Source organism: Microcebus murinus, chromosome 6 (assembly GCF_040939455.1).
Source record: "Microcebus murinus isolate Inina chromosome 6, M.murinus_Inina_mat1.0, whole genome shotgun sequence".
Lineage (NCBI taxonomy): Eukaryota > Metazoa > Chordata > Mammalia > Primates > Cheirogaleidae > Microcebus > Microcebus murinus.
This window is the reverse complement of record NC_134109.1, coordinates 21,030,663-21,046,870: the sequence shown is the minus strand read 5'-3', so window position 1 is coordinate 21,046,870 and position 16,208 is coordinate 21,030,663. Positions and strand designations below refer to the sequence as shown.

At 37.5% G+C, this 16,208-nt stretch overlaps 1 long non-coding RNA gene across 1 annotated transcript in view; it reads left to right on the top strand.

The window, feature by feature from the left end:
• LOC105867926 (uncharacterized) overlaps positions 1-16,208 on the top strand; it is a 473,857-nt gene that overhangs the window by 271,369 nt on the left and 186,280 nt on the right. Inside the window, exon 4 of the long non-coding RNA XR_012919616.1 lies at positions 155-281. This is a non-coding gene — a long non-coding RNA (uncharacterized LOC105867926). The remainder of the gene's footprint in view (positions 1-154; positions 282-16,208) is intronic.

The window sequence follows — 16,208 nt, the reverse complement described above, 5'->3', positions numbered from 1 at the left end:
CAAGGTTTATGACTTAAATAATCACCTAAATGATGACTTTTATTTTTTTACCTAGATTGAAACAAAGTTTCATAAGAACTTGGAATTTAGGGATAAAATGAACAATATTTGTTAAAAAAATATCTGTAGACTTGTGCCCTCTTTTTATTTTTAGGGCCTTGGTGTTTGCATTAGAGGCTCCAAGCAAAGATAAGATAGAGAAAGACTCTGTAACTGCCATGCACTGAGGAAGCATTTTCTACGACAACATGCATTTGTCTCTCATGGATTGTGGTATGTAGGTAAATAAAGTGTTTTCCTTTTCAATTCTAATTTCTTATATTGATAATATCAAGTTTTAACACAAAATATATAGCTTCAATGTTTTGTGACTTATTCATTGCTAAGCTATTACTGTATATCTCTATTTGGCATCTCTAGTGATTTGGGATAAGTAAAAAAAAAGGCAATGAAATTCATAAATTTGATCATGCCGCATGACTGGTCACAAACCTTACCTATGCTCAATTGCCTATTTTATTTACAGAAAAGGTGGTAGATTTGGGTTCTAACTCATGGAATGCCAGTTTCCCTATCTAAGGTGGGTATGGCAGTATTAATATTTTTATTCCTAAATATTTTTTTTTTTTTTTTTTGAGACAGAGTCTCGCTTGTTGCCCAGGCTAGAGTGAGTGCCGTGGCGTCAGCCTAGCTCACAGCAACCTCAAATTCCTGGGCTCAAGCAATCCTGCTGCCTCAGCCTCCCGAGTAGCTGGGACTACAGGCATGTGCCACCATGCCCGGCTAATTTTATATATATATTAGTTGGCCAATTAATTTCTTTCTATTTATAGTAGAGACGGGGTCTTGCTCTTGCTCAGGCTGGTTTCGAACTCCTGACCTCGAGCAATCCGCCCGCCTCAGCCTCCCAGAGTGCTAGGATTACAGGCGTGAGCCACCGCGCCCGGCTTATTCCTAAATATTTTGAGAATAAAATGAGATAGTGCCTATGAAGATTTTATGAATGGGATGAGAGATCAAAATGTCACATCTATTTCCATATTGCTAATATGAAATGAATGCTTTAGACCTGTGTAGTTTCTCATTGAATTCTGTCATTCAGTCATTTAAATACCTTTAACTATATATATCAGATACAAATTTGCCATGAGACTATTAAAGCTATTTTACTTTGAAGGTAGACTGTAACCAGTTTTGTTTTGATTGACTTGGCTCTGATGAATAAAAATAGTTTATTCATCAAAGGAGAAATATAAACCATTTCTTGTTCATCTCTATAGCTACTCTGGCATATCTCACCCGGTGAGTTTTGAACAAATATATGTTGAATTTCTCTGATACATATGGTAAAAATTAATCTCGCTTTTTGGTGATCCCTCAATGATAATATCTTTAGAAAGTAGATTTCTTTTTTCACATTGTCTTGTATCAGCTCTTTACTTTTCTGCTGACTCTGCTAATTTATAGAATTATTAAGAGCATAGACATAATCTGTTTCTCGTTGTATTCCTCATAATGTCTAACATCATACTTTGTCTGTAGCATAGCATTTCCTAGAGATTTTTCATTGAAGACTAATACTGTAGGATATTGTATTAGTTTCTTATTGCTGCTATAACAAATCACCACAAATTTAGTGGCTTAAAGCAACACAAATTTATTATCTTACATTTCTGGAAGTCAGAAGTCCTGAGTCAATCTTATTGTGCTAAAAAAAACCACCAAAAAACCAAGGTGTCAGAATGGTTGGTTCCTTTAGAGGCTCTAGGGGAGAACTATTTCTTGCTTTTTTCAGCTTCTAGAGACTCCCTTCATTCCTTGGCTTGTGGTCTCTTCCTCCATCTTCAAAGCCAGCAGTATAACATCTTCAAATCTCTCTCTGCTTCCACGTATCATTGCCTTCTCCCTGCTTCTGACCTGCCTGCCTCCCTCAGGGACCCTTATGATTATCTTGAGCTATGCAGTTAATCAAGGATCATTTCTACATCTCAAGACCTGTAACTTAATAAAGTTTTGAAAGTCCCTTTTGCCAATCAGGTACATGTTCATAAATTTTAGGAATTAAGATGTGGGCATTTTTGGGGTGCTATTATTCTGTCTATCAAGATATTGCTTGGTATAAAGGAGAGCATAAAAGAATTCCATAGTCATATAAGTGTGGGAAATATTTGATATAAATAACATGAACATGTGAGTTTTAATGCAGGATTTTTCTGAGCCTTTATTATAACTAGCATATGTTATAATATTTCTGTTAAGGCAATATAGAACATAATATTTCCTGAACTTTTTAGTAATGGGCATCTTCCTCCCTACCCTCAAAGAGTATTTAATGGATCAGCATTTGTGGTAGTCATTCCAGAGGAAGTCTGGAATCTTTTCTCACTTTCCATGGCTTATAGATGGAATTTAAATACCAGAAATAAATAATGAAATTTCTGAAAGGATCTGACTTCTTCAGACTTTGCTATGTCTGGTTAATCAAACTTTAATTTATTCTTTATTGGTTTTCCCCAATTGTCCTTATCTAAAAAGCATGATTCCTTCCAGTTTTAGCTCTGACATATAAAGAGCTTAGAAGTTGTCCTAGATATTTTTCTCATGCCTAAGACAACTCTTATCTGTAAACTCTCAAGAAAAAGCTGGAAAAACTGAACAATCACCTGCTTTGCTTGAATCTGAGAACTGGAGCTGCAGGGTAAGTCTCAAAAGATTTATCCTCAAATCTTGAGAGGCTGGAACATCTAGAGAGATACAGCAACTGAGATCTGCTTACCTGGGGCATAAGCCACTGGAGCTGTAAACTCACAGAGACACTTAGATGGAAATTTTGACAAATTGCTGCCAGCTGAATATGGACTTGCTTGAGAGTGGAGCCCAGCCTTGTAGGTGTGTGTGTGGAGGCACATTTTCCTGGGTTTTTCCTGCAGAAACTCTGCTAAGTTCACATAGTAAAGGTCCAAGAAAGATCCTCTTGTGACCGTGGCAGGGACAGGGAAAAAGTAACAATTGTGAAATATGCCCTGAGATGTCTCCATAATACAGGCACATTCTACAGAGGAAAGGTCTTTTGCCAGAGCACAGTTCTGAACTTTATTTCAGCAGGAGGAAGGGAAATCCTTGTTCCCTTGAAACTTCTTCATCTTCCCTGTCTGTCTTAAATAGGGAACAAAAAATATTTTCAACAGGAGTCAAGGTTTTGAGGAAATATGTTGGGAATGCTAAAGCCAGGGGAGAGTGTAGGGAGCAAGGGAAAAAAAATACACCAGTGGAGGAGGGACAGAAATACTCATGAAGGCCACAGCCCTGAGACATAAGCTTATTAAAAGATGGAGACATAATTTAAACATTATAGAATGACCCCCCTGCCTTACACCCTAGCACCACATCAAAAGGCTCCAGTAAAATAACAGTGGTTATAGCTGAAAGTACACCGAGAAGCCCCAAAGTGAAGAGGGGAGATAAAATGAAGGATAGTAGAGGAATTTGAAGCCTCTGGTGCTTATAATTACAGCAAACATGAGTACAGTCCAATTCCTAACCAGGTTTACATAAATCCTCATACTAATGCCTATTTAAATCTTCAGTTCCTATTACCTGATACTGCATAGTCAACTTTCAATAAAAAATTACAAGGCTTGCCAAAAGATAAGAAAACCAGCCTGTAGAAAATATAGTCATCAGAACCAGACTCAGATATGACAGAGATGCTAAAATTATCAGGCAGGGCGTGAAAATAACTAGGATTATTATGGTAAGGGTTGTAATGGAAAAAGTGGGCAATATGCAAAAGTAGATGGGAAATGTAAGCAGAGAGATAGAGCATGTAAGAAATAATCAAAAGGAAATGCCAGAAATCAAAAACTCAGTAACAGAAATGAAGAATGCCTTTGGGAGGGAGGCGCTCATCAGTTGACTTGACATAACTGAGGGAAAAAATCAGGGAAGTTAGAGATAGGTCAATAGAAATTTCCCAAGCTAAAAGGCAAAAAGAAAAAAAAATGAAAAACCTGTGAGATAATATGAAAGGGTTTAACATATACCTAATTAGAATACTAAAAGGAGAGGAAGAAAGAAAAGAGAAGTATTTGAAATAATAATTGCTAAGAATTTTCCAAGATTAATGACAGATACCAGTCTACAAATCCAGGAAGCACAGAGGACATCAAGCATAATAAATTTCAAAAAAAAACCCCTCCACACACTTGTGTATAATATCAAACTACAAGAAGTCAAGGACAAAAAGAAAATCTTGAAGGAAGCTAGAGGAAAAAAAAATCACCTTGTCTATACAGGAACAAGGATAAAAATTATAGCAGACTTCTCTTTAGAAACCGTGCCAGAAAGAAGAAAGTACAATGAAATTTTAAAGGTGTTGAAAGAAAAAAAAACCCCACTAACCTAGAATTCTATATCCAACAATATTATCTTTCAAAAAGGAAGAAGAAACAAAGATTTTCTGAGACAAAATATATATCAAAAGAATTCATTAGCAGCAGACCTGCCCTGCAAGAAATGTTTTAAAAAGTTCTTCAGGCAAAAGAAAAGCGATATAGGTGAATACATTGGATCTGTATAAAGATAGCATAGAGTAGGAAAAACTTCACCTCTATCCTCTTAGGCTAGGTAAACGGGGCCATGCATTAAAGTGACAAAAGACAGAACAACAGGAGAACAAGGTAGTTTATTTACATGTGCGATGTGCCTCCCATGGGAGAACTCAGTGATGAGTAACTCAATGAGGTGATTCAAATCTGGAGCTTATATACCATTTTAATAGGTGAGGGGGAGGGGGAGAAAGGCACCTAATGTAGAAAGTTGTTGGAAAGACAAATAGATTTTCAGGAGAACAAACAGGAAACAAGAGTTTGTGATACTGTTTGTTTATACAGGTGTAAGTGGTCTTTCTGTCTCCTTCAGGGGTGATAAATCCAAATCACTGGAGAAGGGATTTGGGGTAAGCTTTATGCTCTCTCTTCTAGGATTAGATTTGCCCTGAAGAGGAATATAGGGCAGCCTTATTTCCAAGAAGTTGCTGCTTTTAGTTAGATATAAGGGAGGCTCCAAGAAGGCTTTTTTTTGGTATCTGTTGAATCTCTGATGCTTTTAGGTACATGATTAATGCATGTAGCATGTCCAACATCATACCTGATGTAAAATAGCTGCAGAAAATAGCACTTATTTTTCTTATGGCTTTTCATAGAATAGCAACTCAATTCTTACCCTCCTTCCTTGGTCTTTATTCTATTTTATAAAAATTCTGTGTTCCTTCCCTGCCATTTCCTTCTAATTTTTTTTGCCCTCATACTATATCTTTCAGTATTGTGTATGTGTTGGACACTATTATATAGAGTGGTGATTAGATGAAACCTAACAGCTTGGGCATAGATTTAGCAATAATTAGTAAATGATTATGATAGTTAATACTAGGAAATTTAACAAATTATTCAGATGGGTTTGTACAATTCTGTAATGTTAACTTTTGCTTGCTGAAGACCGAGAAAAGGAAAAATAAAGGGTTTGGAGAATATGAAAAGCCAGAGAGGCTTTGCCTTGAGTCCTGTGTTTGGCACAGACCAAGAAGGATATTTTTCAGTGAGGTCTGAGAAGAACAGAAAGGAAAACTATCCTTTAAAAATCGATAATAAGGATAAAGAGGAACGATATGTCCTCTAAAGAAGTCTGAGGAAATGGGTGAAAATTAATTCCCAGTGATCAACAGTAAAGTAAATACATTGCTTTTCTCACATTTATGGCTTGGAAAATAAAATTCAAATCCTCAAACTCCCAGTTGCCAAAATGAGTAACAATAATTATAGGAAGCTTGCTACATAATGGTCATTTTAATTACCATGTTTTTGCTTCTGTGATATAATTAGTTTTTTTGAAAAATTTGAAGGAGAGACTTTTCCAGCTGGTTTTAGGTCTTCTATATTCTAATGAGTATAATTATACCTTCCAAGCAATGATGTCCAGAGTCCAAGGAAGTAAGGAGGATTAGACACTGAAAATCTTGTATCACAAAAGAGAATCCAATGACACGTTTTCTATAGCCAGTTCCAAAGACCTTTTTCAACTCCTAAGCCAGTGGAGAAGAAAATAAACTTGTGCTGCTTTTGTCATTGGTGGGGATGACTGGCCATGCTGTAAGTTGTGCCTTCCCATGCGAGTCCTACACTTTTTCAACTCCGGTCCAGGTTAAACCCTGATGTTGAATGCAATGACACCCTAAGCAGTTATTGAACAGAGGGCTATGGAATCAGATGAGTTCTGCAACTCCTTCATTGGCAGCTAGAGTTTATGGTTGGTCTCGATACTGTTCTAAACTATATACATAAAGAGCCACAACTGTCTCAGTGAGATCATTGACAGGACCACAGAGAAGCAATGAAGGGGCTTGCTGTAGCATAGCTATAGCCATAAAGGAACGATATTGTCCACTTTATTAAGTAAGAAGCCAACTGCACATTTAGCCACTAGGACATCCTTTCTGATCACAGTCTGTGAGCAATTAGAAAGGGTTGCAAATTCTGGGAGGGGGTCATACTTTCCTTTTATACTGTGGATCATGACTGCAGTTGCTCTTTGGGAGATGCATCGAACGCTCTGAGGTACTGCCCCATGGTAGCAGTTTCTGGAGGCTAATTAAGTATTGCATAGAAAATTATATCCCTATATCTGCTTTAAATTTGCTGAGCATTAATTTGGAGCAGTCTCTGGCTCTGATGTGATGGGGTAGTGCAATTAGAAGTAATTCATGGCTCATTTCTATACCGTTTATTGCTTTATGGCTATGGCAGGATACAGCTTCCAGTTGTTAATGAGGACCCCTCCTGAAATGAGGGATAACGAGATGATAATGCTTTCCATTTGTACCATGTCTGAGTCTTGGCAGAACACAGGCCCTCACTCAGATACCCTCATTATCTTCATTGTGTACCAGCCACACAAGGGGCAGAGGTTAATAGGCACAATTTGCCAATCATGATTCCACAGCAGAGAGGGCTAGTCACCTGGCCACTGTGACCTAGCCTGGACTCTTGGAATTCAGCTCCTTCTCTCTTCTCAAGCCTCAGTCCCTTCTTTGCTTTCCTACTCCTATTTTCTCCCTTTTATAGTGGAAAATGTGAAAAGCAGATAGGGAGAAACAGGAAGCATCTCCTTGTGTGTTTCTCCCTTATTTGAAAAGGCAAAAATTCTCAGAAGCTTCTAGTAGGCTAGAACCTCCTTTTGGACAGAACTAGGTCTCACATCCACCTGTAGAACAGTCATTTGCAAAGGGCTGTGAAATTGCTAAGAATGATTTAAATTGATTGTGATTCTTCCCCTGGGATTGAGTACATTGCCAGTGGACAAAATTGGGGTTCTCATGGCCAGGAAGAATGGCTGATGGCTGGGCACCCAAATTTGCCGGCCACAGCTACTTACTATGGTTTCTTTGGGAAGTCTGGAAGCTTCCGTTGTACTCTAGGTTACCATGGCTTTTTGCCTGGTTGCTGGGACATCAAGGCCATCAGGATACCAGATGGCTTTCTCTCAGTTTCTCTCTGCTGGAGCAAGGTTGTGTCCCATGCAAAAATAGGGAGAGAGGTGTCTTTTCCAAAGTAGCTTCGTTATATCCATCCCTCATAAGTTTCCTCACTCAAAGAGCCCCTTCCATAATGGTCCTTCAGGAAGGTCCTGAAGCACCTTTATGAGGGAAGAATAAAAGTTCCCCACCTCTGACTTTTAATGTTTAACTTGTGCGGATTTCTTTAGCGATATAGGTCAAAACAAGGTAGCCGAAAGAAATACAAAGCACAAACGGTATTCTTAAGTAGCTCCTTTTGCGTGGTTGGTCATCTTACTTGTAAACATGCGATGATGTGGAGACAGCTCTGCGTCACTTGCCAGAAAGAAATTTAAGTCTCCACAAACAGGCAGGAGGTGTGGATTTTACTCTCCCAGGAGCTCCTATACTGCCCAGGAGTGAGAGCCCTGTGTAAGTAACCTTTGATAAACTCATCTGAATCCTGTCATGCTGGAGTTGTCTGGGTTGTTCTTTGGTCCCTCAGCACCCTCTTGGTTTGGGGTTGGTTTTCCTATACTGTCCTGTCCTGGGATTTTCCTGAAACAAGAGATCAGATCCAGGCCCTGGAGCTGGGGTTAAGAGCAGGTGTCTGTGGCTCCCCAGCCCATTCTTGTCTGGCAGGAGATTGTCCATCTACCCAGATTTTATTTTAGGTTCTATTGTACAGTATGCTACTTGAATAGTAAGTATCAACAAACCAAAACTAAAAATGAAGCTGTGATTTTTAAAAGATTGAACTTTAAGGCTAATGAGCTAGAAGAATACTTTCAGAATATTTGACTTCAAGAAACAAATCATAAGTTGTATACATTTGAAAAAAAATCAGGAAGCTCGTATTATAGTTGAGAGTTGGAATGTAATTGAGACAGACCACAGCTGAAACATCTGGGGCTGGAAACTGGTCAGGTTTATCAGCTTTATTGATTTATCATGGGGTACTACTATGATTTAGGCCACATTTTGTATGGGAGAAATGTCAGGCAGGGAAAATACAATGCTCAGTGCATTGGGCATATTTTTGCTATGTGGAAATCATCAGAATCAGTAAATGCCAACCAATATGTTGTGGCATTTCTTAGAGGCAGTGGAAACCAAGCACACAGGAAGCAATAAATGATTAACTTCTATTAGAATTGCCATCAGTGTGTTTGCTGATAACATGAATGTGTGGATTTAGCTATTACTATTAGATAGTACTGATTGCAATGTAGAGTCTACCTCCCCTAACCCCCTACACCTCATCATAGATTTTCCCGGTATCATGCACCACTCTGTCACAGCCCTGTCACTCTAGGGATGTTATGTTTGTTTGAGAGAATATTCGACTGTTGTATGACTCCCCCTGTAGACTGTAGCTCCATGAGGGCAATGGCTGTGGTTGCTTTTGTTCATTATTATATCCTCAGACCTGTCATAGGGTCTGGCTCAATGTAATATTTTAAATAAATAAATACACAATAAATGAGTGAATGAATAGATTTTAGGGTCAGTCTTTGGTCTTTAGAGCGTCATGGAGAGAGATAAAGAATGAGGTTATATCTGAAGTGGAAGCTTTTATTAAGAATTGGACAAAAAGTCACAGTAGAACCAGATCCAAGATAGATTTGAAGCTGAGAATTCCAGTACTAAAGAGGTTTGTGTTGGGAGTGCAAGTCAAGTGGCCCCTCCTTATGGGTGGAGATGTGGAGTCTGAGAAGTTGTTTAGGCCATCAAAATTATTTGGTAGCTTGTCTCACCTTTCCTACCTGATCAGAAGGTCTTTGAAGGTGGATGCCTCGTCTGGTTGTTACTGGCATCACCTTGGTTTCTTGCACAGGTAGGCACACAGTGACTGATGAGTGGTTGAATGAATCAACAAATGCATGAAAAAATTTCCAGGTTAAAAACTATCGAGACACATGAATGCAAAGTGGGAATGTCCAGATGCACAGCTATGCAATGCAATATATACTGGATGAATATATGCTTTGATTCTGCAATCGGAAGAGACAGGGATTTCTCCCATGAGTTTATAAATCCTAGGCTCAGCTGGTTTCAATATTCAACTCAAATGGCAGTTGCATTTTTGCCAAACATGCCAATGAGAATCTTTAGGTATGAGGGGCATTTATATTTTATCATAAATGGAAAATTCCAAATTACAGATGGCTTGCCCTGAATTTTTTATGATCTGTAAATGATTTTTATCATGGTTAAGTATCATGAAATAGTCTTCATTCCACAATTTATATCAAGTGCTTGCAGTGTGCAAGTCTAAGAGATAACAGACAATGAATCAGGCACAGCCTTTACCTTCAGGAGCACATCTTTAGTAGGTACATGACCTTTTGTGAGTCACTTAACCTCTAGTAGCCCCAGTATTTGAACCTGTAATATATTTGTTTTAAAAATTAAGAGGGGCCATATCTGCAGATTCAGAGAAAGAAATCTGCCTAGGCAGGACCTGCATACTATGACTGGGCAAAGACTAAACTACCTCCGTTCTCCTTCATCAATATTTTTTACTGATGAGTTCCTTTAACCTCATCTATATTTGTTCATTTTGCTCCCAGCCTCACCATCACTTCTTTTATAAAGACCTCTGCTGTTTCTGCCCTCCTATTTTATTATTCCCTACCACAACAGAAACAGTGTAGGTATGTTGATTTTTAAAAGCAATAGATGATATATTTGGGACACATTCCTTTCTGGAAGAAGTCACATCACCCCTCACACCCAATTTAAGAAACAGAAGGAGTTAATTCTGAAGGAAGATTGCCAGTTAGAGTCCTAGAACTGAGCCAGAGTTTTAAAATACCCTTTAGTTTTTAGGTCCCTATGAGCCTTTTTAAAATTTTCTGTGCTCAAGAATGAATCTTAGTTCTTACTTCACTCTGCTCATTGTATACTCCTTTAAGCCAAGCCTAGCAAAAAGGTTTCACATGGTCTGCTAATTCCTATTGTTTAACAGTTGCCCTTTGCAGCACTGGTTGAGAAGAGTTCTGAAATGACAGAAGGCTCAGGCAGAGTATCAGGATTGACTGGCTATGTGTGCCCTGTGTTCAGCATGGGCAAGAGGCAGCAGATATTTATTAATGCTAGTGCCACTTCCTTTTTGGTAAACCCTGGTCTATTCTATTCTTCAGGGTAAAGACTGGATTTCCATCTGGAGCTGAAAGGCAATGTTAAGCCATGGCTGTTACCTAGAAAGAAGCCTACCAATCCTCATTGGGATTATGAGAAAATAAAAAGCTGTAGGTTAATGATAAGCACCAATCTTCTGAAGCTTCAGTAAGCCAATCTGTGTTGCTATAAATTAGGAGCCAAAAATGAAGGCAGAGTGAAGTAGGGAAAGACATAGTGACATACAGAGACCAAGTTTAAGGATACAAGCCAAGACTCTGTAGCAAAGAGACCAAAAAATATGGTCACTTTAACCAGGTACAAGTTTTGTCTTGTCTCATGTTTTGGTTTGCAATTTGAAATAGGCAGTCCCTTGGGGAGGGCAGCTTCTCCTTTAGACCAAAGTGGATACTTTTCACTATCTGCCAACCAACAGTGAGGGGCAAAGGACAGGGGAACACTGTGGGTTTATTGTATTTGGGTACTAGATCCTGAGTGGCATATAGCAATGGAATGTTCTGTTCACATCCCATTGGTCAGAATTCAGTAATATGACCACAAAGTTGTAAGGCAGGAAGGAAATGTAGTTTATAGTGGGCTTGCCATCTGCCCAGGGAAAACTCAAAGTAATAGATATTATTGGACAATTAGTGATTACCACCACACTGAGGAAGCTTTGGATGCATAAGAGGAAGCAGAAAGAAAAAATAGAACAGAAATGGTTAGATTGCATGAAATAATGTCTTTTGCAGCAACTTGCATGGAACTGGAGAACACTATCCTAAGGGTAGTATCTAGGGAAGGGAAAAACAAATACCATATGTTCTTACTAATAAGTGGGAGCTAAATGATAGGTACACATGGTCATGTAGTGGTGTGAAGGACATTGGAAAATAAGAAGTGGGAGGGTGAGGATAAAAACTTACCTGTGAGTACAATGTACACTACTCTTGTGATGAGCATGCTAAAAGCCCTGACTTTAGCATTATGCAATTCATTCATGTAACAAAAACACTTGTACTCCCTTAATATTTTGAAATAATAATAAAAAGAAATGTTAGATGCTGTTTTCCTATCTTCCCATGGTTTGAATGTCTCCTCCAAAAATCAGGTTGAAATTTAATTGCCATTGTGATAGTATTAAGAAGTGGCACCTTTAAGAAGTGATTTGATTATGAGGGTTTTGTTCTCATAAATGGATTAGTGCCATTATCTTAGAAATGGGTTAGTTATATAATGTGTATAAAATAAAATTTGCCATTTTAATGACTTTAATATAATGGCATTAATTATATTCACCATATTGTACAATCATTACCATTTTCTATTTCCAAAACTTTTCCATCACCCCAAACAAAAACCTTGTACTCATTAAACAATAATTACCCATTCTTTCCTCCCTCCAGCCCTTGGTAACCTCTAATGTACTTGCCTATTATAGATATTTTATATATTTGTTTTTTTGTGTGTCTGGCTTATTTTACAGAGCCTAAAGTTTTCAAGGTTCATCCATGTTGTAGTAGGTATGACAACTTCCTTTTTATGAATGAATAATATTTCATTCTATGTATATACCAGATTTTGGTGTTTTGTTTTATTGATAGACACATGAGTTGTTTACAACTTTTGTCTATTGTAAATAGTGCTGCAATAAACATTGGTGTTCAAGTATCTGATTGAGGCCCTGTTTTAAATTATTTGGGGTATATACTTAGGAGTAGGATTTCTAGGTCATATAGTAATTGTATGTGTAACTTTTGGAAGGATGGCCACATTGCTTTTCAGTGGCTGCATTATTTTACTTTCTCACCAGCAATGTCTCACCAACACTTGTTATTTTCTGGGTGGTTGTTGTCGTCATAGTAGTTGTTATAGCAATTGTAGTAAGTATGAAGTGTTATCTCATGGTTTTGATTTGCATTTCCCTAATGATTAATGATGTTGAATATATTTTTATGTGCTTATTGGACATTTAATTCCTTCATTTATTTTTTAATTGGGTTGTTTTCCTTTTGTTGTTGAGTTGCAGGGGTTCTTTATATGTTCTGGATATTAAACCCTTATCAGATATATATTTTGTTAGTATTTTATCCCATTATGTAGACTGTCTTTTCACTCTATTGATGGTATCCTTTGTTGCACAAAAGCTTTTAATTGTGATAAAGTCAGTCTTTTATTTTGTTGTGGTTGTTGCTCATGATTTTGGTTTCATATCTAAGAATACATTGCCAAATTCAAGGTTATGAAGATGAAAATGTGCTTGACTTTTATAATACAACTGTATCACAACATGAATATTGTTTCCTGGATTATCACCAAACATTAATTTTCATTTAAATCCTAGGAATTTCCATGTTATTAACCTTCCCATAAATTGTTTATATCACAGCCACACACAGAATGAAAAGCAGTGGAGTGAGGTAGCCGTCAGCATCCTGAAGAATTGGTTCTATTTCAGGCTCTGCCAATGTTGACCTTCTTGTCATTCATTTTCTTTCCTTCTAGTAATAGCCTCTGCTCTTTGAGACTCTATGCTTCCTCCATTTTCAGTCCATGTGTTACCTGTGGGGGTCCTACTCCTACGTTAGAGCTAGGCACATGGTTCAATCACACATTAGTCTTGGCTGCAAGCAGGATATTTGGTTCAAGTAGGACATTTTATTTTCACAGACATATTGAAATACAATAAATTTTTTTGCTGGTAATTGTGGTACACAGGCAGATGCTCTTTCTCACTGGACTTCAACCCAAGGGAATAAGTTCTGGTGCTAAGAGGCATCACATCTTGCACTATAAGAAGAGAACCTGCTCTGAGAATGGAGCCAACCTAGAAGATGGAGACTCAAGAGCTCTGGAGAGAAGAATTTGGTCCTGGTAAAATTTTTTGATACTGTGAATCAAGTTAAGCCTGAAGCTAGTCCTACTTGAGCCGACTTTGTTCATCGGAACCAATAGCTACCGATTTTGTTTAGGCCAGTTCGGGTTGTGTTTGTAGTCACTTACAACTAAAACACTCTTCCTGGACACAGTAACCAGTTATGGGACCTTGGATGCATCACTTCATATGTGTGATCTCTGCTTTGATCTTTGTTTTGAAAACTGGGAAGTAAAAACACTGCAAGGTGAAGTAACTGTTTCCAAGGTTCCACTGTATATCTCCAAAAGCACTGAATCTAAATGCTGAAGTTTTGGATGCTTATTGCTTGTGCAGAAAGAGCATTGTTTTTCATTAATCAGAAGACTGACTGATGATATCGTCTGTAGACTTGCTCAGACCTGAAAATTCTAATATTATAGACAGGAATCTGAGCCTTTAGGTAAATTACTTCATATTTTCACCCTGCTGAGCTGTGGATGGAGAGTACAGTACAAAATGTCCTGGGAACAGTACATGTACCCACAGTTGATGTCCTATGAGATCCGCAAATTATGCTTGACAAAGGAAATTAAACTTGACTAAAAGAAAGCTTTAGGCAGTTCTGAGATATTGAATGAGCTTGCTCTCTCTTTTTAACATCCCAAGTTCATGAACTCATTTTCTTTGGCTCACATTTCATCGTCTCCCTAACAGATGGGGTTATTACCCACATCTTGGCTTGGGTAAGAATGTGAGACTGCTACTTTCTCTTGAACAGTCCCCTTTTCCTTCAGGCTACATTCAACTGGCATGCACCTGCTTGGTTGAAAAGACCTCTTCTTTTGTTGGAAATGCATAGATATACCTCTTCCCTCCCTCCCTTCTTTCTTTCCTTTCTTTTCCTAATTCTTACAGAAAACTCACCTTCAGAATCCCCCTCCACTCTAACCTTTCTCTGGCGGAAAGGATTTTATCTTTTCAGCGTCTTCTGGCTTATGGTGTTAGTAACGGCCCTCCCTCTAGGGGTAACTGAAAGAGGTAATTTTGGATTTTACAAAGTAGATTTTTTTTTTTTGCTTGAAACTTGCGAAAAGTGAAAAAGTAAACTTGGATTCCTACAGAGAGAGAATTTGCATACAGCAGTTGTAATCATGAACATAATATTAAGAATCTAGCTCCATCTCTTCATTTTACAAATGTTTGTATGAGGACCAGAGTGACAAAAGGAGTTCAGAATTGTGCAACTAATTCTTGGCAGAATTGGTCCAATCCAAGACAACTCTTTTGTTGATACTCTTTCCTGAACATAAGCAAGATTCTTCTTTATAGAGAACTGAAGTTTCTAGGTTTTAAATTAGAAAGTGTCTAATTAGAATAGAGCCATAGTATTCAGATGGACAGTACAGATGGCCTCTTTTACATGATATATTTTAAATATGTATGACTGTTGGATTATTTGCATAACCTCTGGTTTATTGTTTTTAATCTTCAAATTTATTCTATTTTATTTTTAAAATATTTGTATATACTTACATAAATTATAATTTTATATAAATAATTATTATATCAAATCTATTCTTTCTTTTTTCTTGCCTCTTCCTTCCTTTTACTTTCCTTCTCCATTCACTCAAATTATCCCTCATCCCTAACCTTTCAGTGTTTATATATTATAACAAAATCATCAATATATTGTACGCAAATGCATCTCCCTAAATAACAGTTTTTATATTGTTACAGAAATAGGATCATATTAGACATATTTTAATATATCTTGCTTTTGCTACTAGAATGCTAATATTTTACATAGGTATAATTTCTTTTATTATAAAGCAAAGGAAGACTTGGAGATTTTATCTTAGTCATTTTCTAATCTCTTACTAGTTGCCTATACTTCTTCCAAAAACTCACCCTAATGTTCTTCACATACCCTATTTCAATTAGGGTAAAGACAAAGAGGACATGGTATACTGCAAGTACACAATTAGTAGTTGACAAGTTGATGGCAGAACTCAAGCGTCAGATGGAGACTGAGATACATTATCATAGGGAAATGACAGAGTGAGTTGAAGGTGAGATTTGTCAAGATTTGTAGTTCACCTTAGGTCTGTTTTCCAAGCAAAGAATATTTTTGGAAGGCCTTGAAGCTAATCGGCTTCAGTGTTCTCATACTTTGTGAGTGTAAAAATCACTTGGGAAACTTGTCAAGGAAAATGACACCTTTGCAGCCTGATTCAGTAGGACTGGGTGTGACTTAGGAATATGCATTTTTAAGAAGCACTCCAGGTGAGGCTGTATATGGTGATCCCCATCCAGATATTTTATTTATTTTTATTTTTTTATTTCAGGATATTATGGAGGTACAAACATTTTTGTTACACGTTATGGCTTCTTCTATGACAGATGAGCAAAGAGAGGTCCAGGGAAACATTGACTTGCCTCAGGTCAAACAACCATATTTAGTGACAGAAATAGGATTAGAAACTCATTCTCCTTCCTTGAAATTGAGTACTTGGGATTCTTAATGTATCTTGAGATGACTTAATTTCATGATCTCTGGCAAATCCTCTAAAAATGTTCCAACTTGGCTTCCTTTCTCCAAGGCTTCATTTGCAAAAAACATTTTACCAAATGAGACATAAAACTTTTAAAGTCAGAATGGTTCTTGGGAGATGGAGGCAA